Source organism: Polyodon spathula, chromosome 9 (genome assembly GCF_017654505.1).
Source record: "Polyodon spathula isolate WHYD16114869_AA chromosome 9, ASM1765450v1, whole genome shotgun sequence".
NCBI lineage: Eukaryota > Metazoa > Chordata > Actinopteri > Acipenseriformes > Polyodontidae > Polyodon > Polyodon spathula.
The window spans coordinates 2,735,045-2,745,949 of NC_054542.1; positions in this window are offsets into that span (position 1 = coordinate 2,735,045).

The following is a 10,905-nucleotide window of genomic DNA, read 5'->3' on the forward strand; positions in this document are numbered from 1 at the left end:
CAATCTTCAGACTGCGTGAGCAGCTTTTAATATCTCTGTGTGTGTGTGTGTGTGTGTGTGTGTGTGTGTGTGTGTGTTTATTTAATTTAAATTAAAAATAGTAGCTTATTGGGATATGGTTAATATCTTTGCATTGGGCCCTGTCTAGAACCCTCAAAAATGATATTGAAATGGAAAGAAATATACTTCGTTTTTGTGTTCAGTTCAGTTTACTTGGATATTATATTTTTTCATACACTTATTCACCCAGATTATTTATGTATGCAGAATAATGTGAAAATGGCAGCAAAATATTAAACCATGTATAAAGGTTTTGAAAAGCCTTTTTTTTTTTTTAACTGGGTGTGGTAAACAGCTGCTGTTTAGATCAATTGCATACTTTAGTTTATTAATTCATTAAATGAAAAGCAGTGTTAGGAGGCATGCTATCTGAGAGAAAGAGAAAGATCTTAAAGACTCTAGGAAGTCTAATACATGACTAGACAGACACATTGGTCCCTACTCACTTTAACTTTAAGGACTGTTTTTAAAGCTCATTTTTTCATTAATCAGCTTGAAGTTTATTATTATTATTATTATTATTATTATTATTATTATTATTATTATTATTATTATTATTATTATTATTATACACATTAAACTTTCACTAGGCTGTATGAATCTGGACTGAGTGAAGAGAAAAGCCATTTTGAGTGAACCACATCTCAAAAAAATAGAATTGCTTGATTGGCGAGTTGTCCACTCTAGTCACCAAACCTTAACTGTATTGAGTGACTCCAATTCTCTTAAAGATAAAATTAACAGGAAGCATCATTCTTATTTAAAAGACAAAAATGGACAAATGAATTTGCATCATTCCAAAGCACTATTTTAGGAGAATATAACAACTATTCAATTTAAATACAACAATATTCTGGCTGTCATGTTGCACAAGTTTACTTTATAAAACATTTTGCAGAATAAATTAATACATATTTGCAAGAAAACACTTTGCTGAATAAATGCATACATGCGTAATTAATAAATGAATAATGAATCCCCAGAGTTCCCCAGTGGTTCACTTGGTAAAAGCACAGCCAGTCATCGTATTGAGTGAGCTCAGTAAGCATGCTTTGAATTGTACTCACACCAAGAGGGAACCTACAGGAAGCTTTCCATTGGCCTTGGTAACATCTGGGGCTCACATCTGGCAAATGAAAGGAGCCCATTGGCTTGAAAACTGATTTAAAAAATATATAAAGAAACAAACAAATAAAAAACTAAGAAAGTCAAATAGTATGATAGAGTATATGTGGAAGAATAAAATCATCATGTAACTTGAACTGAAAAAAGAAAACAATTACAAACGACAGACCATTTTAACTTCAGGTTCATGGTTGAATACTTTTCTGAGTCACTATATGACATCTATAAATAAATTGTTCTGTGTCTATTTGTTTGATTAAAAATATTGTTTGGTTAAAATAATGTTCTCTTGAATAAATAGGTGTTTGTGGGTTATCAACAGTTCACCATACTGAACCAAATTACAATAGTTTGTTAGAGTCTTTATCCCCATCATTATTTTCCTTATTATTTGTACTACAGTAATACAGTTTGTAAAAGTAACTGATATTTAGTTATTCATCCCTGTGGTTTATATCTTTTTTGCATAATAGCAGTGTACTTCATTCAAATAAAATAAATAAAAAACAATTAAATAAATAACAAATACATTAATGAATAAATTACGTTTTTGAAGCTGTGGTATTATTATTATTATTATTATTATTTATTATTATTATTTATTATTATTATTATTACAGTTGTTGTTGATAACACACCCTCCTACATGAATATTGTTTTGTTAAAATGATGACAGACCTACAGTATGTGTTAAAAGTCAACAGTTTGGGCAAAATTCTCATAAGGTAATTATGCTAAAAGTAGTTGTAATATTTCAAATTGGTTAATTTACCCCAGATTTAGTATTCTCATTGGGTTGTTATAACTGTGGGGTAAAAACATTCTTTATTTATCAGTAACAAGATGTTGGTATTTTACCTAACAAGTGGACCAAATGCTTCTTATTAAGTGCTTATTAGCACAATTATCCATTCTCAGAAATCTGATGTGATCTTTTAAATAACGACTGCCTGCATATATGTATCTCGTATGCCCCAGGGTTCAAATATTTGTCAGATATACTTACATATACCAACTAATTCGGCTAGAAAGGCTTATATTTTTTTACTTTTTTGTGATTGACTTTTGATGCAGTTGTTTTCTCCGGGTATTTGATAAACAATTCCCTTCAGCCAAGAAGAAAAAAGAAAACAGGGCTTTTATGATGTGCCGTTTTTTGGATGATGATAATAATAATATTAATATATATTCTATCAGTAATATATATATATATATATATATATATATATATATATATATATATATATATATATATATATATATATATATTTTAATGCGAGGGATCCAGTAATTGTATGAATTAAATAAGCGATTAAAACCAAGATTAGCTGAGATTAAAGTTTGTAATCTCGAGACAGCCCTAGTTCTGTTATTAGGCACACTGGGCCTGCATTCATCCTAGCCCATGAAAGGACACTCACAGAACTGTTCACGTGAATTGCACCCTCTGGTCTGTGACTGTTCACGTGAACAGAGGGGAAAGAACTGTATGGGTGGGGTGGAGGGGACTTTGGTTGACTGAGGGCCAATAACAACGTATCTGTTCATGTTTTTTGTAGATTATTTAAGGGAGCCTGTGTATTTGTTCGTAGTGGGTGATTTGGAGTGCTAGAGAACTGTGTCACCTGTTTGTCTGCTGTCCTGCCAATAAAAAGAAATGCTGCTTTGACTGCATACCTGCCTCATGCTTCCTTTGTTGCAATAAAAAAGTTAATTTATTTCATTTTTACAACATTTTTGATTGTTAAAAAAAAATAAAAATTAAGCCTCAATCAAACATTAATTCATTTTTTTGGAAAGAAACTAAAAGACTTGAAGGTCCCTATTTAGCAAATATGTGCGCAACCACTATTACTGGGGCAAAAATTACAGTGTTAGCGAACCGCTGTGATAGCGCACGAAAAAGTCATTTATCAGTCGGGTCTCATGCATGGGCTAACACACATCAAATAACAAATCATGCGCCCAGCCAATCAAAGTACAGTGGAGGGAGTAAGGTTACAGTAGGGTTGCCACCTGTTTGGGTTTGACCCGGGCAGTCCAGGAATTGCATCTGTGTACGGATGGCAGCAATTAACAAACTTGGACGCCCTAATGTCTGGTTTTAATTGAAACGCATACGAAACACCAGCCTTCCTTTAATATTTTCTTTGACATACCGTATAACGGGACATTTTGGAGTGGAATTTATTTTGGCTTTATTGGTGGTTTGGATTGAATAACCAATATTACTTCCACCAATCAGAGTGTGGCATACTGTGTGATCCCACCCTCTTACAGACTGGTGGTATGCAGCACAGGTTAAAGAAGCTTGTGCTGGACAAGTGAAAGTATGTGTCTGATGTCAAAGTGAATATGAGAATGGCAATGAGTGATGAAGCCGATTTGATTAAAAATTAAGTTCTGACATTTATAATGTGTGCATTTTGTTTGCCCTGGTGACTCTTCATTAGTGTGTGCTATTTACAAAACCAAAACCATTCTTAAAACAGTGTTGTCACTGTCCCTGTGGAACTGAGTGCCAGGAACTGATTTACCACTCAAATGCGCTTTGACAACCTTAGTCCATTTGTACCACTCTTCCATCTGCAGCAACCGATGTAGAGGGGCAGCTATGGTGGTGAATAGGGCGACAAAGTGTGGTAGTAAGAGGCAGTAGTAAGGCTGCCGGGCTGGCAATCGGTAGCCCAGGTCAGGGTTACCGTGGGATGGAGAAGGCTGGTGGTGGAGCTCGCTGGACTGCGTCGTCACCCGGTGGGGTTGGCTGGTCCCCCCAGTTTGTCCAACGCAGAAGCCGGGTCCTTCTGTATGCAGCTGTGGGTAGCACCAGTGTTACACCAGACCTGGTATCCACCAGCGGGTGCAGCGGACCCCTACAATGCGGACAGTGATGTATCAGAAGTCCCCCACCACCGACTATAGCTGGGCTTGGCAGACCGATGCAAGAGATGGGCGAGATTTCAGCTGTGCTTTTGGCCCCTTCCTGGCTGGACGTGGTGGCTGGATGTGGCGTGCTGACGTGCTGTAAGCTGCATCTGGGGGAGCTCAGCCCCATTCCCCCGGCAGGCTGGCCGCAGTTCCAGGAGACCGGGCAACAACCTCCGGGAGCCAGGGCAGTGTAGGTGCGATGCTGTCAGCTTTACCCTCCCAAAACTGTGCTTGGCGCACTGCGCCCAAACACTGTCCCTCTTGGCTGCCATCTCCAGTGCCTGCAGTGTTCTCGGGTGGGCAAGGTGGACATGAGTGGGCAGCGTCTCAGCTCTCAGGGCCTCCAGGAATTGGTGCTTGCGAGCTACTCCTGGAACCCCAGCGGCATATGGGCTAGCCCAGATAATAATCACACTCAGTAGATACCAACATGTAAGCATTAGCAATTCAAAATTAGTGTTGCACTTCAAATAACTTGTGCCTCTCTTTATTTTAACTTATTTATATAAATGCACATTTATCAGATAAGCAAAAATCAATACAGCAAAATCAATCAATGTTTTTGTTTCGTTTAACCCACATTTCATTTGTACACAACATTCACAATGTATCTGCAAACTGAAATCTGTACTTCTTACGGGTACAAAACAGACACTGTACTGTATGTCAGGTAAACACAATCACCACTCTTTATTGATGTTTCAAAAAATCTGCAACTTTATTGACTCACAACAATAACAGCACGTATAAACTCTAAGCTGTAGGAATGCATCTCTGCCAGTAGACGGCAGTACTAACACAAATGAACTCTTAACAAATTAATGACCTTTGCCTCAGTGTTAGTGCCTTGCCCTGGGACCAAAACATATATCTTCAATATATGATGCAATAAATCTTCCCTTGTAGTACATGGTTCAAATCTCTTTCTACCTTTCTTTGTAGTATATATTTTTATGAATATCATTTTAACACATGTATGCTTTTGAATCACATATTTCTACTGTAGGCTACAGTCACATTTACTTACATACAGAAATGTATGTAAAGATTTATAATTGTCTATCAGTCATTCATACGTCAAATTAGAGTTAATTATAATTTTGGATAATTATAAGATTTAAACTTGCATTGCATGCATATTAATGATATAAATTTTAATTCACAGGTTTATAAATTCATTATTTTAGCACTATACCAAACGTGGTATCTTATAAGAAACACAATTATAAAAGCTGACATCATACAGGCCTGCTTTGGATAGAGATTTTCTCATTATTTGGCTCTGCAAGAGCATTTAAAAATAAATAAATAAATAAATAAATTTTGCATGTGCCTTTAACACTAGCAGGTTGCTTGGGAATTTGATGTCCTTGTGTTATTGTCACAGTTACATGCATACTGTATGATATAAAAGGCTTACCATTATTATTATTATTATTATTATTATTATTATTATTATTATTATTATTATTATTATTATTATTATTATTATTATTATTAATGACTGAAGTTTGAATGACTATAGAGCTGCTTAGGGCAATCTGGGGATCAGAAATGGGCAGAGTGTTTTTTTTTATTTTTTTTTTTAAAGTAACATATTTTATGTTAGAGGATTTTCTTCAGGGTTTCTTTCCCCAAAGATTTATTCATAATGTCCTCGCGTTACAAAGATGAAGGCTGCGCTGTGAAATTATGCCTGTTGGCAGCAGCGATCGCTGATTTCTATAGAATTTTTCCAGACTATATTAACTTTCACTGCCACATTATAAGATCACTTCATTCAGGCAATTCAGCATATATGGGATCAGGTGATGCTGTGTGTACTACCCTGGCTTCGAACCCTCCTGTCTGGATGGTTGACAGCTGCTGAGGAAGCATTCAGCACCCCGCTTGGGCAAATACAGGTAGTGGGCACTTGAAAGGAAGGTGACGGATACTGATGAAACGGACTGAAGTGCAGCATTAGTTTGTTCCCAAAATTGCTACTGCCTGCTGCATCCTGCACAAACTCTTGTCAACAACAAAATGAGGTGTTCTGGAATCAGTGGCTGCCTGTGAGACAGGTGGGCAAGGTTACCTCAGTGGCCAGTTTCAATTGGACAGCAGCGATCTGAGGAGGCTCATGCTGTCACAGATTCTCTCCTTAAGTTGTGTTGGATTTCCTGTTGTGTTAAATATTTGCATTTGCAATTTTATTTGGTCAGTTCTGAGAGGGCATCAAGAACTTGTTGGTCTATATGTTGTTGCGCTGTTTTGGGTGATCGAGCTGGCACATGACATCCAGTTCACCAACTATGTTTATTAACGTGGAGGGCAGACACACATTTTCTTTGGACATAGCTGTTATCAAAAAAGGAACGGGAATTAATTCAGTTAGACATTTAAGCAGCTCACTTTTGAATATAAGAACTCTCCCAACCAGAACAATAAAAAAATAAGGGAATAACACATCACAACAACACAAATGAGGGGTTTTAAAACTCTGTAGGTGCATTTAACAGACTGTCTGCTCCATTTGAAATTGCAAATGCAGTTTCTGCTGCTCAGCATGTTAAAGGGTATACCCCATAAACAACAGCATGATACACAGTAACCCACGCCCACTGCACACCAGCTCATACCTGCAAATCTAAAGCTCCTGAGACTCTCTGTTCCCATCTGAGAGAGAGAGAGAGAGAGAGAGAGAGAGAGAGAGAGAGAGAGAGAGAGAGAGAGAGAGAGAGAGAGATCTTGTTATTTTGTAAATTAAATTTTGTAAATGTCTGTTCATTCTACATGGCTCATGTTTGTTACAACTGTACATGATCTTGTGCCTGGACTAATGTGGGTTCATTAAACAAATACAGTTTACAGGGTCATATTTTCACAGTGCTGCTGCAGTCATTATCCAGGTAATACAATACAAGGTAATACAAGATCTCTCAACCACCATTGTGTCATTCTGCATTAATGATCGATACAAAGCCCATCCTCTCTATTTTTTAGTGCCCCTTTAGTTTGTGATTTTGCATTACACTTTCAAATCAATAATGAATCATTATAACATGTGAGAAAATTGTCAAATCAACAATTTCTCTATTTCAGAACCACGTGGTACTTGCAGCAGCCTTCACTTAGCAGAGTGTATCATTAGCAGTTAGATGAGACACAGTGCTGCTCTTTGAAAGGCTGGTAGTCGTTTTTTTAGTAAATTGCCAGAACACTGTCCAATTGACCTCGATCTTAATGTATTACCACAACAGAAAAGTGACAGAAGATCTTTCAACTCTTTTTTCTTCTGTAACAGTTGTTTATGATAAATTTAATGCTATTTTCTAATTTGTGTCCAATTACAACTCATTAACCCAACAAGAGAGTGTTTGTTTAAAGTTTTCTTTTCTTTCCAGTTGCTCGATGTAGGAACAAAAGAAAACTGTTGTGACCAAGGCAAAGGCCAAGCTGCCATTATATCTGAAACCAGATACAGGCAACCCCTGACCGGCACCCAGTTATACTAGTACTTGCATCAGCTTGTCCTTGCACTGAACAGCTCCATACCTTGCCATATTCTACTACTGCTCTTAATTGGAACTACTTCCTGTATCTTGTATTTGACTTTACCCTGACAGGTGTCTGTACTCACATTTTTTGTAATTGCTCTTATTTGAAATCATTCTCACCCATTCATCGATAATACTACTAGACTTTACTCCTATAAGCAGATAGTTAGTCCAACCCGCTCTTACATATAATTATTACTTTATTCTCTTTGTTTTCATCTTATTTGATTTTAATCTTTTGCTACCGATTTTCTTGTACTTTATTCTTATCTGTAACGTGATATTCTGAAATGTGATATTTTATAACAATTGTAAATCTCCCTGGATAAGGGTGACTGCTAATAAATAAATAAATAAAGAAGAAGAAGAAGAAGAAGAAGAAGAAGAAGAAGAAGAAGAAGAAGAAGAAGAAGAAGAAGAATCGAAGCCCTAAATTAGTTAACTACAGTACATCATTCTACTTGTGCAACAGTAGTGACTCCTAACTAAGTGGGGAGACTAAACAACAGAACCTGCTTGTTATATATATATATATATATATATATATATATATATATATATATATATATATATATATATATATATATATATATATATATAAAAAAGTCCTTTGAAACATGTAACATTTTGTTGTGTATAATACAATATTATTACATGACGTTTTTTTCAAAAAAAGCAATGCACACACACACACACACACACACACACACACATATATATATATATATATATATATATATATATATATATATATATATATATATATATATATATATAATCAAATGCATTGCTTTTTTTGCAGTACTTTTTATTACACACAGCAAAATGTTGCATGTTTCAAAGGACACTTTTTAATTTCATAAGAAATGTAATACAGTAATATAGCATATGCAGCACATCAGGCACGCAGCTGAATACATGCAAATTCAGTTAAGCTCTTTTTTTTTCTTTTAATTTAGTTCTCGTAGTAAACTATTCAGCAAAATGAATTTGCACTTTCCACAATGTCTCAGAATTTCTATTTGTTTATGTGCAGGGTATTAACAAGTGTGAATCATTAAAAAACATTGCTACTACTTCGCTGGGTTCTTTGAACTAATGGGCTCTGATATGTGATCTTTTTTCTTTCTTTCTGGTTGTTAAACTGCAAGTACATATTAAACTAACAACATATAAACCACAATCCATGTGTAATCCAGAGATTATTAAATTCTAGGAGTTGCAAAAATCAAAAGAACAAAAAAAAACTGCTTGTATCGATTACAATTTTAGCTCCAAACCTTCAACTTAATAACCTTAAAGTCACTATCATATTGCAAATGTGCTATTCAGTTCTCCAGCAATATGATAAAACAAGTATTCTCTATAAAATACATGGAAATGAAATGTGTATGTTCAGAGCATAGACGAATAGACAAACACATATTCTGAGATAAAACTATGAAGCTCAGTCAACTGACAAGTGGTTTAACAAAATAAATGATGTAATTAATGTGAAAACAAAGGGCCTTATTTAAGATGCATTTTTTAGACAGCAATACAAAAACAATGTAAAGCTAACAAAAAAAGTACTCTAAAAAATATTGAAATAATTTAACAGCTCTTCACAGCAACTTAGTTCTTAGTTTTGTAGTTAATTTCAATTTTTAATTACATGGAAAATTTCCATTACCTACGTTGCTTCAAAATAGTTAAAAATAAATAAATAAATAAAAAGATTCCGCTTCCCTGTACCTGCACTAGTTTATCAGAAAAGCATAAAGTGTTAAAATACTTTACTGTGGGTGGTAGGCCTTATGAGTAGTGAAGTGTTTTCTAATGAAGCTGTGAATTGTTACAGAACATTAAATAAACCCAGTGGAGATTCATTAGGCTGCTGCTTAGCAGAAGAGAAGTGTTTAGTTTACAGAGGTCTCCTAAGGCATTCATTAGTCAGCATCCACATCAGATTGCAGTAGCTGTTTAATTAATTAATTCATTGATTAATTGAATAATAATAATAATAATAATAATAATAATAATAATAATAATAATAATAATAATATGTTTCTGATGTATTAAGCCTACTCATTATGTCTGTATAAAACAAACACACAAAACATGAACTATATTATACACATTTAAACTTAGCTGACTACAATACATGCACACTCATTTTAGGAAATATTAGTGTAACGTATGTCTCATTTTCCTCTAAAAGTTATGTAGTCATGGCAAGCATGCACGTGCAATAACCTGGCACAATTACTGAAGTAATAAAACAATAGCATGCAAAAGAAAAATGTAGATCAACCTCTCAAAATTGTTAAGGCAGAACCGTAAAATAGTAATTATAATAATAATAATATGAGCTTGGGGGTGAGCCAAGCTGGATTCACAGAGATAATGACTGTTTAGTTAAGCAGAGTACACCCCTATCTGTCTGATGCTGAAGAATAGGTTTCTGCTTTACGGCATGCTATTCTTAAAAAAGTAAATCCAATTTATATAGATGTGGGCTCTTGTGACAAGACATGGAAGGAACCATTTGACAGTATATACAATATGGCCACCTTGGAATGAAGCCTTTGTCCACTGTCAACGGATAGCATCGCTGGCAAGGCTGGTTACCTGCACAACGGAGATACAGAAACAGAGAGCTGCAGTTAAAGCACACAGGCGTATGTTTATTTCCAGAAACAAAAATATACACAGGTAAAATGACCAAAATAAAAGGTTCACACTAAACACACCAGGTACCCTTTATGCTGGGCGTTTGACTTCACGGACTCTCCCTCTTCAACAAAGGTTCTTGCTCCCTTTATATACCATGTGGCTAGGACTTGATTGATGGTCAATTATTCAATCAAGACCCAGTCACATTCCCCATGTCTATTTAACAGAGACGCAATTAACCCCATCCCTGCCAAACTTAATACCAAAGTAGTTAATTTTTGTTTAAACCCAATTTACATGTGCAGGACTTCTGCCCTGTCACGTAGCTCCCCCTTGTACGTAGCACACGTCTGGCACCGGCCACCTCCTTCGAGTAATACCCCCATTTACACCCCAGCCATTTCCCCACAATTCCCATCCTATCCATTTTTCTTCTTTTTATTGTCTTGTGGGTCGTTGTAGGGCTGGTTGATGCCAAGGACCAGCAAGAGAGGTTGTAGGCCCCACCTGATGCAGTCAGGGCGGCGGGAGAGCAGGCTGCCAATCTACATGGTGTTGCCCCAGGCAGAGCTGCGAACTCCAGTGACCATGCAGCAAC